This window comes from Carlito syrichta, unplaced genomic scaffold, assembly GCF_000164805.1.
Source record: "Carlito syrichta isolate Samal-C Ts95f unplaced genomic scaffold, Tarsius_syrichta-2.0.1 Scaffold315494, whole genome shotgun sequence".
In the NCBI taxonomy this organism is placed as follows: Eukaryota; Metazoa; Chordata; class Mammalia; order Primates; family Tarsiidae; genus Carlito; species Carlito syrichta.
The window spans coordinates 465,212-481,975 of record NW_007259590.1 but is presented as its reverse complement, the minus strand read 5'-3'; positions in this window follow the sequence as shown (position 1 = coordinate 481,975).

Sequence of the window (16,764 nt, the reverse complement as noted above, 5' to 3'; positions counted from 1 at the left end):
TGGAGATTTTTTTGTTTGTATTTTTACTTAGTCTTTATTTTTTATTATAAGTTAAATATATATTTTGCGTTCAATTACTTTGAAGTTACCTGCTTTATTTTCTTTCTTTTATAGGTTGCTATTGAAATGGGTTTTTCAACCTGAGTGTAAATTTAATCAACTTCTTTACTGTTTTTCCAAAGAATGAAAATAACATGGAATATGATAACACTTACTACCCATCTCCCCACATAAATGCTTTTATCCAGTATTTTATTGACTTTTTTAATATAGCAAAAACTGACTTAGATTTACCTACATATTTACCAATTTCCCAGCTTATTGTTATTCTTGCATTGCCAACATTTTTCTTATTCCTTAAGCTTTCATTTCAAATATGTGTATACTGTGGATCTTCCAGATACTGTTCTTAATACCTTTTTGTGCAAGTATTATAATTTTTTGCATAATTTCATTTTTTATGCTTTATTATCATCTATGCAGTAAGAACTGTGCAGACTCAGTGTTTCTCCAAAAATATGGTTAATTAATTGTCCACTTCCCCCGGTTTCAGCTTACTTTATGAAGGTTAAATCTTCCCAGCTAAAAAGAGGGGTTCCACTTAATATGCATATCTTTTAGTCACATTCTGCTTTAAATAAACTTTTTCCTGTTTATCTACATTTTTTGCTAAAATTATATTTCTTATTCTTCACTCTGCAGTTCCTCTCTGTATTTTGTTGATGTTTTGGTAAGTTATCCAGTTGAATATCTGCAAAGTGTAAGTTTCTAGAATTTAAGTCTAGCTGAATTATTTATTTATCTGGCTCAACCTATTTCAGGCAAGTAAATGACATTCTCCCATGTTTGTTTTTCTAAATATAGAACTTGATTCAAAAATATAAAATTAAGAAACACCTTTGTATATTTTCTGATATTTCTTTTTATATTTCATTGAACATCTTCATGTTGTGGTGATGGATAGCAGTAAAGAGGGCACCTTACAATATTACTTTACCATATTACTTGAAATTCCCCAAACTAAAATTTTGTGAACAACCTTTGAGACATCATACCAGTGGAGTTACTAAGATAAATAGCATTCTGATTTTTATTTTCTGCTGTCTTTTCTCTCCTCTCTTCTAATCTTCCTGAAGACTTTTGGATATGATATTCTTCAAGGTTGTGCTGTTTTTCTTTTCCAATATAGTTCCCATTTATGGATTCTCATCAACTTTCACAGTTCCAACATCAACTTCTTCCTCTATAATTCCCAGTTGCACGATCTAGGTATAATATCTATTCTGAGTTTCAATTCTACCCCTCAGGAATCTTGTCGAAGATCTATGTCTACTTAATTATTTTTCAATTTCTCAACTTTGATATACCCAAACTCCAATTCCTTTATTATTGCCCTAATTCAGTGATTTTCCTTTCCTACCATTTTCAATTTGTTCATGGTGTCTTCATGTTTCTGCTTTCACAGGATCAAAATATCAGAATTTCTTTGATACTTAACTTTTGTTTGGAGTACAAAGATCTAATTTTGTATTGCTGATGTAATTTTCAGTAGTTTTTCCTTTACTTGTGCTATCGCTGCTGCTTTGTTCATTATTATAATTTACTTACTAAGGAATAAAAGCCTAACCCCCCATGTACCGTCCTCTTAAAGTAACCTCCAGACATACCATAATACACTCTTCTCTTCACATACACTCTACTTTCCACCTTCAAGTTTATATTTATGCTTTTTAAGGCCATAATAAATCCTTCCAATTTCTCATATGTTTTACTTTTAAAACTAAGGCCAAATCCTAATCACAGTAGCAAATATAGTCACAGACAATCCCTGATCCTACAGGTACGTGTACTCTTTACCTTTCTTGAATCGCAAGAGCATTTTAGAGATATTGAGATGTTCTGTAATATTTTAATATTTTTACACATCTGCCTTTACCTGTAAGATTAGGGTGGTGTTCTCCAATATGGTAGCCACTAGTCCCACGTAGTTACTGAGTACTTGAAATATGACTCATCTGAATCGTGATGTACTATAAGCGTAAACTGTATACCAAATTTTGAAGACTTAGTATGAATGAAAATAACATAAAATATCTTTTTAAATAAATGATGTAAAAATTATTTATTTAGCATTTAGGGGGTGAATCAAAATACAGCCCTTTATACATCTTGTACTTGATGACTTTGGAAACCTGAAGATTTGATAACTGCAAATGCAATAAATTCTCTCAGTGCTAATTTGGTGACTTCTCCATGGCAACTGTAAGATATGAACTAAGTCTTGCAATTACAACTACTGTAGAGTGTAGACTGTGATGTCAATAGCACCCTCCAAAGTTGTGCAGTGCTCAACTCTCATAGCATCATATAGTGGTCCCCTTTGCCTGCTACCTACTCTGAGATAAAGTCTACCTCAGATGAGCAAAGCTATAGTATAAAATATCTTAGTAATCTTTCACACTGACCCATAACAGCTAGAAATGTGCTCAACCTGTAACATATACACAAAGATGTTAGTAGCAATCTTTACTAAATATGTCAATTAATGTTGAATCAATGCTGAGGGCACATCATTTTTAGCAAAGTAGCCTCATTAAAAGAAGACCTAGATTATCCTGGAAGATACAAGATCTCTTTTTTTACTTTTGTTCTTTTCAATTCCATGTACACTGCAAGCTGACTGAATCATCCTTCCATGCCTGAGCTCCTTCCTAGTTTTTCACACCCCTTAGAATGGCCTTGAGGTGGAGCAGTAATGAACAAGGCAGTAAGTAGTTATGTGTACCTTTGAAGTCTGAAAAGAACTGCAGCATCTTATGTAGCAGTAAGAGGTCATCTCGCACCCTGAGATGATCCAGGGAAACAAATATTATTTGATAATGATCATTCTGGTAGCTTTGCGTTTCATGAAGTGTGACTTTGGCTTATGATACAAGGACTACTGGCAATCTGCCATGACACACGCTCAAATTGGGCTGGTGTCTTTCTGGTCTCAAATGACCTTGTAGCCATTGATGGGGCTTTTTCCCCTTCTAGAGCTGGAAGCACAGCAGTGTCCACTTGAATGGCAAATTGTGATAAAGTACCAGGAGCAAAATTGCATAGCATAATCACAGCAATTTTTTATTGAATTGAGTCCTTTGCTCTTTCTCTTGACAGAACGGTTTATTGAATGTGCTATGGAAAACAAAGAAAGGCAGTAAAGAGAAAAACACCTCTCTCTCTCTCTCTCTCTCTCTCTCTCTCTCTCTCTCTCTCTCTCGTTTTTTGAGAATAGAAGAGAGAGAAAATGTGTCTACTTCAAAAGTACATTTCTGAAATGGAAGAACATTTTCAGGTGCAAATGGACTCTTTAGAAATATCATAAAACTGTGCTGCTCAAGGGCAATCTGTGACTGATGAGGGTTCTATCTGGCAGCCCAGTCAGCTCGAACAATGGAAGTTTCTTATGTCCTTTATTTCAGGGAAGTGGAGAAATTCCACTAGCTAATAAAATATTTTCATTAAAAGGTAGGGAGATGATTTTAACAGATGGCTAATGTTTTATTTCACATACTCAGTAATAAAGTGCCTGTCAGCAGCAGGTTAAAGGTTTATTATGAACATGGATGAATAGAAAACAATTATCCAGAGTTTAAGGTAAAAAACTTGACATTGGGAATTTCTGTGTTTGAATTATAGCTTCTGTGTTGACGCCATTTTGGGTATTTAGAATAGTTCTACCTACCTTTCTTAGCATTCTCAGACTTAATATCCTGAAACTTTTCTTACAGATTCTTCATTTTAAAATGAGAACAATGTTGCTTATCAAAAAATGTTTTGGTTGAATCTATTGGTGAAAGAAAAGCTTCAATTTTGAGACACTGGATTTTATTATTATTTTTATTATATCCATTCCAATAGATTATTTACTTTTACATAATTTATATTTTAATTAATAGTATAACATAAGCTCTTACTGTGTAAGAAATGTGCGTTTCTGTCATATATTTTGAATACTCCTGAATGAAGTATGAAAGGGAAGTGAACTCAAGGGTCTTGAGAATTGTACCCTTCTGCAAAATTTTGTTTTTCTTAGTATAATTTTTCTTAACAAAACATGGAAAATAAATTTTGAATTATTTTTGTATATTCTAACTTTTATATTGTCCTTCAATACTAAACACCTTGATCATGATACTGTTTTTCTAGAAGTTACTTAGCAAAGATATAGATTTTGTAACACAGTCTATACTGGAATTCCTTCCAAAGCAAGGAGCAGAAATCATACAAGCTTCAAGCTTGGCATTCTCAGTGAATATATTTTAGAGAAAAATCTCTTATATGACAGAATAGCTTTAAAAGACTGGCAGATACGTACTCTTGCCCATTCTTGGGGCATTCCCTACTGGCCATTTGAACTGCCATCTTCACTGAGAAATTGTAAATTGATAATATCTTACCTCAAATAGAGTCAGATTTACAGCAATAGGGTCTATCAAGAAACTAAAGTTTAACCACTCCTCTGAATATCCAGTAGATGTCTTTCACATTTTTCTTTTATTGGCACTATCATATATGTTTACCAACTGAATAAACTAGTTTATTGTTGAGCATTGATACAGAATTAAGAATTCAAAAGGGAAGGACATTAAAAATGGCAGAAGATATTATGTTTCATTTCTCCCCATGCCTAATCCCCAGGCCTTTCAGTCTTTCTGTATTCACATGATTCTCAAAATTTCATCTTTATGTTTAGGTAAATTATAACATTTTGGATTATATCTCCTAGTGTTCTGTGTCTTAACTTCATTAAGTGAATAACAATATGAAAAGGAATTGAGAGGTATTTAAAAAAGGACTTGTCATATGATAATGTACAATTAATTACTCAACTATTGATGGGTTCACATCATATGAGGAAAACTTAAAGTACTAAGAAATATTTAATCTGCTTTGCTTAAGCATATATTACCATTCATTTTATTAGACAATAAAATTTTATGTTTTCTAGACCCAAATTTTATGAAGAAATCCATTGTGCAAAAAAATTTCAAAGCACTTTTTCACAAGAGATATAAACAACCTAAATTTTTAATTAGACAAATAACAAAAAAAGAATAAGCATAATTTTACCATATTAATTAATGTTTTTCTCTGTAACTGTCCTCTTTTGCCTGATAAAATGTTCAATCCATCAACAAGAAATATCCATCCTAAACATATATGCACCCAACACAGGAGCACCAACTTTCATAAAGCAGCTTCTAGGTAATCTCAAAAAAGATATTGACTCTAACACTGTCATAGCTGGGGACTTTAATACCCCACTCACAACCCTAGACAGATCATCAGGACAAAAAATCAGCAATGAGATCCGGAATCTCAATGTGACTCTTTACCAAATGGACTTAATTGATACCTACAGAACACTCCACCCAACGACCACAGAATATATATGCTACTCATCACTGCATGGAACGTACTCTAAGATCGACCACATACTTGGCCATAAATCAAGCATAAGCAAATTTAAAAGGACTGAAATTTTACCATGCACCTTCTTGGACCACAGTGGAATAAAAATAAACATCAACACCAACAAGTTTCCCCAAAACCCACAAAGACATGAACACTAAACAGCATGATGCTAAACAACTCCTGTGTCAATGATGAAATCAAAACAGAGATTAAAAGATACCTAGAAACAAATGAAAATGAAGAAACATCTTACTAAAATCTCTGGGATGCCATGAAAGCTGTAGTAAGAGGGGAATTCGTATCTATACAAATGCACATGAAGAAAATGGAAGGATCACAAGTTAACAGCCTAACAACTCACCTAAGAAGCTGGAAAAGCAAGACCACCAAAACCCTAACTTCAGCAGAAGAATCCAGACACCAGGATAAAAGCCCAAATCTGGGACATAGAAGACAAAAAGATAAGACAAAAAAGTCTATGAAACAAAAAGCTGATTCTTTGAAAGGATAAACAAAATTGACGGGCCCCTAGCTAGGCTGATGAAGAAAAAGTGAGAAAAAGCCCAAATAAACACAATCAGAAATATAAAAGGTGAAGTCGCATCTGACCCTGAAGAAATACAAAAGATCATTAGGGACTACTATGTACACTTGTATGGAAACAAACTTGAAAACCTTAACAAAATGGAGGACTTTCTGACATTATACAACCTGCCTAGGTTGAAACAAAAAGAAATCGAGACCCTAAATAGACCAATAACAATCAAGGAAATTGACTATGTAATAAGAAAACTACCTACATAAAAAGCCCTAGACCAAATGGCTTTCCAGCAGAATTCTATAAGACATTTAAGAAGGAACTGATACCAATCCTACTGAAAGTATTCCAGGTGATTGAGAAAGATGGAACTTTCCCTAAGTCATTTTATGAAGCTACCATCACATTGATACCCAAGCCAGGTAAAGACCCAACAAAGAAAGAGAACTACAGGCCAATATCTTTGATGACCATAGATGTTAAAATTCTCAACAAGATTCTAGCAAACCGGAATCAACAACACATCTCAAAAATCATCCATCATGATCAAGTAGGCTTCATCCTGGGACACAAGGCTGGTTCAACATTCATAAGACCATAAATGTAATTAAATACATCAACAGATGTCAAAACAAAAACCACATGATTATATCATTAGATACAGAAAAAGCTTTTGATAAAACCCAGCATCCCTTCTTGATAAAAATACTCAAACTTCTAGGCATACATGGAACATACCTCAAAATAGTAAAAACCATCTATGAGAAACCAATAGCCAGAATACTCCTAAACAGACAAAAACTGGAACCATTTCCCCTGCAAACTGGAACAAGACAAGGATGCCCACTCTCACCCCTCCTGTTCAATATGGTATTGGAAGTCCTGGCTAGAGCAATCAGAGAAGAGAAGGCAGTCAGGGGTATCCAAATAGGAAAAGAGGAAGTCAAGTTATCTCTCTTTGCAGATGACATGATTGTATACCTTGAAAATCCAAGAGAATCTGTCAAAAACCTCCTTGCACTGATAAAGGGCTTTGGCAAAGTCTCAGGGTGTAAAATAAATGTGCAAAAGACAATCACATTTCTTTACACCAATAATAAACAAACAGAAACCCAAATAAAAAGTACAATCCCATTCACAATAGCCACAAAAGAAAATGAAGTACCTTGGCATCTTCCTAACCAGAAACTTGAAAGACCTTTACAATGAAAACTACAAAACACTGCTCAAAGAAATCAAAGATGACACAAACAAGTGGAAAAATATCACATGCTCATGGATTAGAAGAATCAACATTGTGAAGATGTCCATTTTACCAAAGGCAATCTACAGATTTAATGCAATACCCATCAAATTACCAGCAACATTCTTCTCAGACCTAGAAAAAATAATACAGGAATTCATATGGAAACACGAACTACCAAGAATGGCCAGAACAATCCTCAGAAAAAAACAAAACAAAACAAAAAACAAAGCAGGAGGTATCACACTGTCAGACTTTAAACTTTATGATAAAGCTACAATAATCAAAACATCCTGGTATTGGTACAAGGACAGGCATATAGACCAATGGAATAGAATTGAGATTCCAGAAGCAAAACCTCAATTTCTCAACCAACTCATCTTCTACAAATCCTCCACCACCCACCACTGGGGAGAGGAGAACCTATTTAGTAAATAGTGCTGGGAAAACTGGCTGACCACATGCAAAAGATTGAAACAGGACCCCTATCTATCCCCATGCACAAAAATTAACTCTAAATGGATCAGAGACTTAAATGTAAAACCTCAAACCATAAGAACTTTAGAAAATGCAGGACACACCCCTATGGAAGTTGGAACTGGCATCCAATTCCTGAACAAAACCCAAAGTGTCCAGGCCATAAGAGATAAGGTAGACAGGTGGGACCTCATTAAACTGACAAGCTTCTGCAAAGCCAAAGAAACCATCAAAAGAGCAGGAAGACAACCCACAGACTGGGAAAAAATATTTGCCAACTCCATGTCTGACAAAGGCCTAGCATTAAGGATCTACAAGGAACTCAAACATGCTGAAAAGAAAAAAAACAAACAACCCATTACAAAGTGGGCAAAAGATATGAACAGACACTTCTCAAAAGAAGACATACAAGCTGCCAACAGATACATGAAGAAATGTTCTACCTCTAGTAATCAAGGAGGTGCCAATTAAAACTACACTAAGATACCACCTAACTCCAGTCAGAATGGCCATTATCAATAACTCAAAAAATAACAGATGCTGGAGAGGATGTGGTGAAAAGGGAACACTTCTACACTATTGATGGGAGTGTAAACTAGTACAGCCTCTGTGGAAATCAGTGTGATGATTCCTAAATACTCTAAAAATCGAACTTCCATATGACCCCGCGATCCCCCTACTGGGAATATACCCTGAAGAACTCAAATCACTGTATCAAAAAGATACCTGCACATGTATGTTTATTGCAGCATTGTTCAGAATAGCAAGATCATGGAACCAACCATGCTGTCCATCAAAAGAGAACTAGATTTAAAAATGTGGTACAAGCCGGGCTCGGTGGCTCAGCCTGTAATCCCGTGCCTTTGGGAGGCTGAGGTGAGTGGATTGGCTGAGCCCGCGGGTTCGAGACCCACCTGGGCAATGAGACCTCATCTCTACAATCAATCAAAAAATCGGCAGGCATGGTAGCGCATGCCTGTAATTCCAGCTACTTGGAAGGCTGAGGCGGAAGGATCGCCGGAGCCCAGCAGGTCGAGGCTGCGGTGGCCGGGAGCGGCCACTGCACTCCAGTCTGGGTGACAGAGTGAGACTCCAACTCAAAAAAAAAAAAACGTGGTACATATACACAATGGAATATTACGCAGCCATAAAAAAGAACAAAATCATGAATTTTACAGCAACCTGGATGGAATTAGAGTTTATAATACTGAGTGATCTCCCACAGAAACAAAGATCTGAGCATCACGTGTTCTCGCTCATAAGTGGACCTTGAACAACTAAAGTAATACTATAAGAAAAGAATTGACAGTGGTGGGAACCTATGGGGGGGGCAGAGAGGGGAAGGGAGGTGGGATTAACGGTAGTCAATATCTGTCTGGAGAAAGTGGGGCACACCTCATCAACAAGTTTACCTGCACAATAAATATTTGTATACCTAACCCTTAACTGTACCCCACAACTTTAAAATTAAAAATATATTTAAAAAAGAAAAAAAGATTAATTTTATCATATGAATTAGTGTTTTTCTATGCTACTGTCCTCTTTTGCCTGTTTTTTGCACCATCTGGTATATCTGAACTCCCTAATGTCTTGTAAGTCCTACTTTGAAAAATAAATACCAATAATTTTCACATCATTTTTCATTTCTTTTCCTATAAATCAACATAAATGAATCAGAAAAACATGATTCACTGTTAATCCTGGCCCTTTATAGCAAAGGCACCAGGACCCCATAGCCCAGATTGTATAGGGCTCTTGTTCTCCTGGTGGATTATTCCTTGGGTTCTGTCCTTGGGCTGAACTCCTTATGCCACTGAAGCATATTCCTTCAGGATGACTCAGCTTCATTCCCAGCTAGGATGGATACAGTTGCTGAATAATGTCCCTGCTGCCACCATTCTGGCACTTGATGGTCTCCTGCTGTTTGGGCATCAGGATTGCATTTACACACTGAAAATCATTTTCCTGGCATTGGGGAGAACTGTTATCACAAACATGATGAATTCATGAGCCAGAGTGTGTTTTTGTGCTCTGTATTCTATTTTTTGTTAAATGTAGCATCTATTATTATGGTGCCTCAAAAAAGCATGATTTATCTTCATTGTGTTATTTATGAGTACGGCTTATGATTTTACCCACTACAAAAACACACTAAAGATTATCAAGAAGAGTGATTCATCCTAAAGTAATTCTGAAGATGGTAGTATGTCACCAATTGGGCCATTAAGCCCTAACCCTATAAAAGTTTAGTGACTTTCAAGGTCCAGTTGCATAAAGATAAGAAAACGGATCCCAAAACATTCTTTGTTCATTTTGTACTTCATTTTGTGGTCAAAATAATGCTATAAGGACATCGCAATCTGTTTAACAGTCAATTCTATTATACTTATGTTAGAAGATGAGGCTTATTGCTTTATTTATCCTGAGGCAGGGAAAAGAGGAAAGTTTTGTGATTAATGGAGAAAGAGCTTTCCTCCAATCTTAGGGCCACAGTGCAGATTTTGAAAATTGAGTCTATCTAGTCATTATGGATAACTGTCAAGAGTTTAAATCCAGTCACCATGGGACTTTATTAAAATAAAGCCTGTGTTGTGTGTGTGTGTGTGTGTGTGTGTGTGTGTGTGTGTGTGTGTGTATGTGTGTGTGTGTGTAGTTTAAAGAGTTTGGTTAGACTGGAATTATGAATAAAAAGGTGATTAGAGCTCTTGATTATACACCTTTGACACATTTGAAAAGTTCTTGGCTACCTTTCAAGAGGCATCCTTGCCCCAGACATGACAAGGATTTGCTAGGTTCCTAATTTCCAGCTACTATAGCCATTCTTGCCTAATTCAATAAATATTACATGGAAATTGATTAGCAGAAGTGAGTGTGTTGATACAAACACTCTGTGGAAATAACTGCAGGAAAGAATGAGACTTCCTGGCTGGCAAAGAAAGTTTCTGATTGTATCTTGGAACTTGACATTTGCATTTACAGTATCTGTAAGTATTTTTATGGGTAGGATAATCAGAAAGAGGGAAGATATTTGTGAAAGGATATTAGTCAGGGTTCTCCAGAGAAATGTACACAAACACACACACCTAAATATCTAAGGAGATTTATTCAAAATAATTGTTTTATGCAATTATGGATGCTAACAAGTTCCAAGACCTGCAGTTGCAAAGCTAGAGACCCAGGAAAGACAATGGTGTCTAAATGCCTGCCAACTCAAGATACAGGAAGAGCCAATGTTTTAGTTCAAGTCCAAAGGCAAGAAAAAACTTATGTACCAGTTTTAGGTAGTCAGGCATGAGGAGTCCGCTCTTACTGTTGGGAGAATCAGACATTTGCTTCATTCAGAGCTTTAGTTGACTAGATGAGGCACACCCATTATTAGGAAGGGCAATATGCTTTATTCAGTTTACAGAGTCAAGTATTACTCTCATCCAGAAAAACTCTTACAGACACACCTAGAATGATGTTTGACCAACTGTTAGAGTACCTCATAGACTAGTTTAAATGGCACATAAAACTTACCATTAAAAAAAGGTTAGCCAGACTAACGTTAGATTTTTTAACCTATTGGCTAACTAAGCTTACGGAGGAAAACAACTGGCCTGGAATCTAACAGAAAAGGAATCTGCAGGGAGAGAGGAGATAAAAGAACTCGTTAACCTGGAGTAGACATAAGAAGAGTTCAGCAAGAGCAGTTAGCAAAATGACAAAGCTGTCGTGTGGGCTGAAGGGGCAATATAAAACCCCTGAAGGCTTTAGAAATTGGGGAAAACTCTGCCTTCCTGTAGGCTCTTCAAAAAATGCACTGGGTGCTTACCAACAAAAAAAACAGAAAAAAAAACCAAAGAAATGTTGACTGTGATCTAGACCTGAGATAACACAGCAGCTGTGTGATAGATGCAAGAATCTCTCCTGGAGTTTTCTCCTTCTGAATGAAAGTCTAATGTTTGGTGAAAGAACAAGTGCTGCTGCCTTTAAAGCATCAGCTGCCACTGAGAGAAGAAAATGAGGGAAAATTCAGCCCCTGTTGGAGAAGCAAGATTACCTAGTGGACCCAAAATTAGGTGAGGGGCAAGATAACTTGTAGAGTAGATACCCCAGAGACCCAGAGACTGGTTACATATCTAAGAGTGAGGCTTAATCAGAAGAACAGGGACTGAACTCTCTCCCACCCCCTACATACTCTGCTCTTCACTGCCAACCTACTAAATTCAGTATACCACAAGAGGCCAACAGAATAGCACCAAGCAAAAAGACCCTCTCTAAGCACAGTGCAAAGAGAAGACTGAAACTCAAACTTACTAGTGTTTGCTCTGGTAACTATCCCCACCCTAGACACAAATTATCTCAACAGGAGATTAAAGTTAGGAAGAAAGTTTATTAAAGCTTTCTAAATATAGAAAAAAATTAATAATGTCAAACACAAAAATGGCAATATAGAGAGTTTCATGGATAAGAAGATGTAATATTGGTTTTAAGATGTAAATCTCTGCAAACAGATTTAACATAAGCCAAATCAAAATCTCAGCATGCTTTTTAAAAAATAAATGGCAACAAGCCTATTGTAAAGTTTACATGTACAAACAAATGAACTAGAATACCACAAATAATTTTAAAGAGGAAAAGTTTGACTACTCGCTACCTGATATCAAAACTTAATGTACGGCTACAGTAGTCAAGGCAGTTCAGTATAAATGATTACATGCATAGATAAATTTAGCAAAATAGAGAGCCCAGAAATAAATCCACAAAATATAGTCAACTAATTTTGACAGAGGTACAGAAGCAATTCAAAGTCTAATCTTTTCAAAAAATGATAGAACAATTAGACATCTATATGCACAATAAACAAGAAACTCTTGGTTTATACTGAAAGCTTATGCATAATTAATTTAAAAATCAAAAATAGAATTTAATGTAAAATTCAAAAATGATAAAACTTTGAGAAAAATACACAGGGAAAATCTGTGATCATTTGCTAGGCGAAGGGTTTTTAGATACAAAAGCAAAATCCATAAAATAAAACACTGTTAAATTCAACTTTATCAAAGTTTAATCCTTTTCTCTGTGAAAGACAGTTAGGAGAATGCAAACATATGCCATAGACTGTAAGAAAATATTTGCAAGTCACATTTTTGACCAAAAATTTGTATCCAGATATATGAAGTCTCAAAACTCAATAATCAAAAAAAAAAAAAAAAAATCTAATAAAAAAACAGGCAAAAGAGAACGATGATTCTGGAAAGGTGAAGTCATAAATTTCCCTATTCTTCCTGTGAAGTACAACTAAAAGCTCTGAATATTATCTATGAAAACAAACATAAGATAGGTTGCAGAAAGAACATAGATAATGGGAAGGAACTCAAACCCAGGAATCTATGTGGTGATGTATTTCCTAAGTTTTCATTCTGCCTTTTACATCCTAAAATATGACCTGAAGCCAAAAACCTGGAAATACCAATGGACACAGACGAAAGGAGAAAAGCCCTCTCTAGCCATAGGACCAGAAAAGGGGCAGCCTAGCAAAACAGAAAACTTTTAGATAACTACTCCACACAAACCAAACACCATAGAAAATTAACTGTAATCCCTCCCTGACTACAACAAAAATTGAGTGGCGTGCATAGACTTCACTCTCACCAATTGTAACAAGGTTCCCTCAGCTCCTCCACTGGATGTGTATTACACAATGTCAAGTAGGAAGCCAGGGCTTTCACCTTCACTACTCGGTAACTAAGGCCCTCATAGTGTCAAGGGAGACTACTTAAAAAGTTTGAATTTTCATCCTCCCCAGGAAGTAAGGAGGTACCTCTTCCCAACTTCATTGGGGTGTTGTCAGAAGAGGAATAGTGAAGCAGGAAATAGAATCACACAGTTAGAACACTGCATAAATAATTGCCATATGCAAGACCTTATGCTTGCTAAAACCAGTGGATATAAATTTAAACAGGCACAAAATACATACAGAGTCTCCAAGTGTCCTTCCCACTCAAAATTATTTAGTAGTTAAAAAGGTGGGGGGTGGGAAATGTACAGAGTGGAGAGTCCTGACATACACCTCTTTAACCATATATCAGTCTCATATTTTTCATGATATGATAAACTGAGAAGGAAACATCACTTCTGCATGATTCTTCCCAGTAATGCATAATGTGACTCTAATCATGAGAAAATATCAGACACTTCAAATTAAAGGACATTCTTTTTTTTTTTTTTTTTTTGAGTTGGAGTCTCACTCTCTCACCCAGGCTGGAGTGCAGCGGTATGCTCAAGGCCACCCCAGCCTCGACCTGCTGGGTTCAGGTGGCGCCACCTCAGCTTTCCAAGTAGCTGGAACTACAGGTGTGCACCACCACACCTAACTAATTTTTCTTGATTTATGGTAGAGATGAGGTCAAACCAAGTTGTCTAGGCTGGTCTTGAACCCCTGTGCTCAGGCAATCCTCTCACCTCAGCCTCCCAAAATGCTGGGATCACAGACTTGAGCCACCACACCCACCTTGAAAGACATCCTTAAACAAAAACAAAACTGAACAGTACTGTTAAAAATTGTTAGGGTCTTTTCTTTTTCTTTTTTGCCGAAGATTGTTTTAGCTATTCATAGTCATTTTATGTTTCCATATGAATTTCTGTATTGTTGTTTCTAGGTCTGAGAAGAATGCTGCTGCTGGTAATTTAATGAGTATTGTGTTAAATCTATAGATTGCCTTGGGTAGGATGGACATCTTAACGTTGAGTCTTCCAGTTCATGAGCATGGAGTATTTTTCCATTTGTTTGTGTCATCTTTGTTTTCTTTGAGCAGTGTTTCATAGTTTGCATGGTAAAGGTCTTTCACAACTCTGGTTAGGAAAATGCCAAGGTATTTCATTTATTTTGTGGCTATTGTGAGTGGGATAGTGCTTTTTATTTGTTTATTATTGATGTATAGAAATGCGACGGTCTTTTGTACATTTATTTTATACCCTCAGACTTTGCCAAAGTCCTTTATCAGTGCAGGAGGTTTTAAACAGGTTCTCTTGGGTTTTCCCGGTATAGAAACATGACATCTGCAAAGGGGGATAACTTGACTTCCTCTTTTCCTATTTGGATACCCCAGATTTCCTTCTCTTGTCTGATTGCTCAGCTAGAACTTCCAAAACTATGTTGGAAAGGAGAGGTGACAGTGGGCATCCTTGTCTTGTTCCAGTTTTCAGGGAAAATGGTTCCATTTTTGTCTGTTTAACAGTATGCTGGCTGTAGGTTTATCGTAGGTGGCTTTTAATATTTTGAGGTATGCTCCATCTATGCTTATATATTCAAGGGTTTTTTAATCAAGAAGGGTGCTGGATTTTATCAAAAGCTTTTTGGCATCTAATATAATCATGTGGCTTTTGTTTTTACATCAGTTGATGTATTTAGTTACGTTTAAGGTCTTGCGAATGTTAAACCAAAACCAGCCCTGCATCCCGGGGATGAAGCCTACTTGATCATGACGGATGATTTTTGAGATGTGTTGTTGGGTCAAGTTTGCTAGGATCTTTTTGAGAATTTTAGCATCTATATTCATCAAGGATATTGGCCTGTAGTTCTCTTTTTTGTTGGATCTTTACCTGGTTTGGGTATCAATGTGATGTTAGCTTCATAAAATGACTTGGGAAGAGTTCCATCTTTCTCAATTGCCAGGAATACTTTTAATAGGATTGTTGTCAGTTCCTCCTTGCATATTTTGTAGAATTATGCTGGAAGGCCATCTGGTCCAGGCCCTTTTTTTTTTTTTTTTTCTGTAGGTAGTTTTCTTATGACATAATCACTCCCAGACTTTAAACTTCATTATAAAGCTACAATAATCAAAACAACCAGGTATTTGGTACAAAAACAGGCATGTAGACCAATGGAACAGGATAAAGATTCAACAAGCAAAACCTCAATTTCTCAACCAACTCATCTTCAACAAAGCCTCTACCACCAACCACTGGGGAGAGGAGGACCTATTCAGTAAATGGTGCTGGGAAAACTGGCTGACCACATGCAGAAGATTAGAACAAGACCCCTACCTATCACCAAACACAAAAGTGAACTCTAACTGGATCAAAGACTTGAACATATAACCTTAAACTATAATTCTTAGAAAATGCAGAAGACACCCTTATGGAAATTGGGACTGGCAACCAATTCCTTATCAGAACCCCAAGTACCCATGCCATAAAAGATAAGATAGACAAGTGGGACCTCATCAAACTGACAAGCTTCTGCAAAGCCAAAGGAACCATTAAGAGAGCAGGGAGACAGCCCACAGACTGGGAAAAAACTATTTGCCAACCATATATCTGACAAAGGCCTGACATCTGGGATCTACAATGAATGCAAATGTGTGAAAAAGAAAAAAAACAAACAACCCCATTACAAAGTGAGCGAAGATATGAATAGACAGTTCTCGAAAGGAGACATGCAAGCAGCCAACAGATATATGAAAAAATGCTCAGCCTCACTGGTCATCAAAGAAATGCAAATTAAAACCACATTGAGATACCATCTAACTCCAGTCAGTGTTGCCACCATCAATAACTAAAAAAACAACAGATGCTGGAGAGGATGCAGTGAAAAGAGAACATTTCTACAATGTTAGTGGATGTGTAAACTAATACAACCTCTGTGAAAAACAGTCTGGTAATTCCTAAAAGATCTGAAAAATCAATGTTTCATACCATTCCACAATCCCCCTACTGCAAATATACCCAGAGGAACTCAAATCACTCTATGAAAAAGATACCTGCACATATATGTTTATTGCAGCATTGTTCACAGTAGCATAAATATGGAACCAACCATGGTGCCCATAGAAAGAGGACTGGATTTTAAAAAATGTGGTGCATATACACAATGGAATATTACGCAGTCATAAAGAAGGACAAAATTATGAGCTTCACAGCAACTTGGATGAACTTAGAATCTATAATACTGAGTGACCGATCACAGAAACAAAGAACTGAGTATCACATGTTCTCACTTATAAGTGGACCTTGAACAATTATTGTAATACTGTAAGAAAAGGATTGGCAGTAGTGGGAA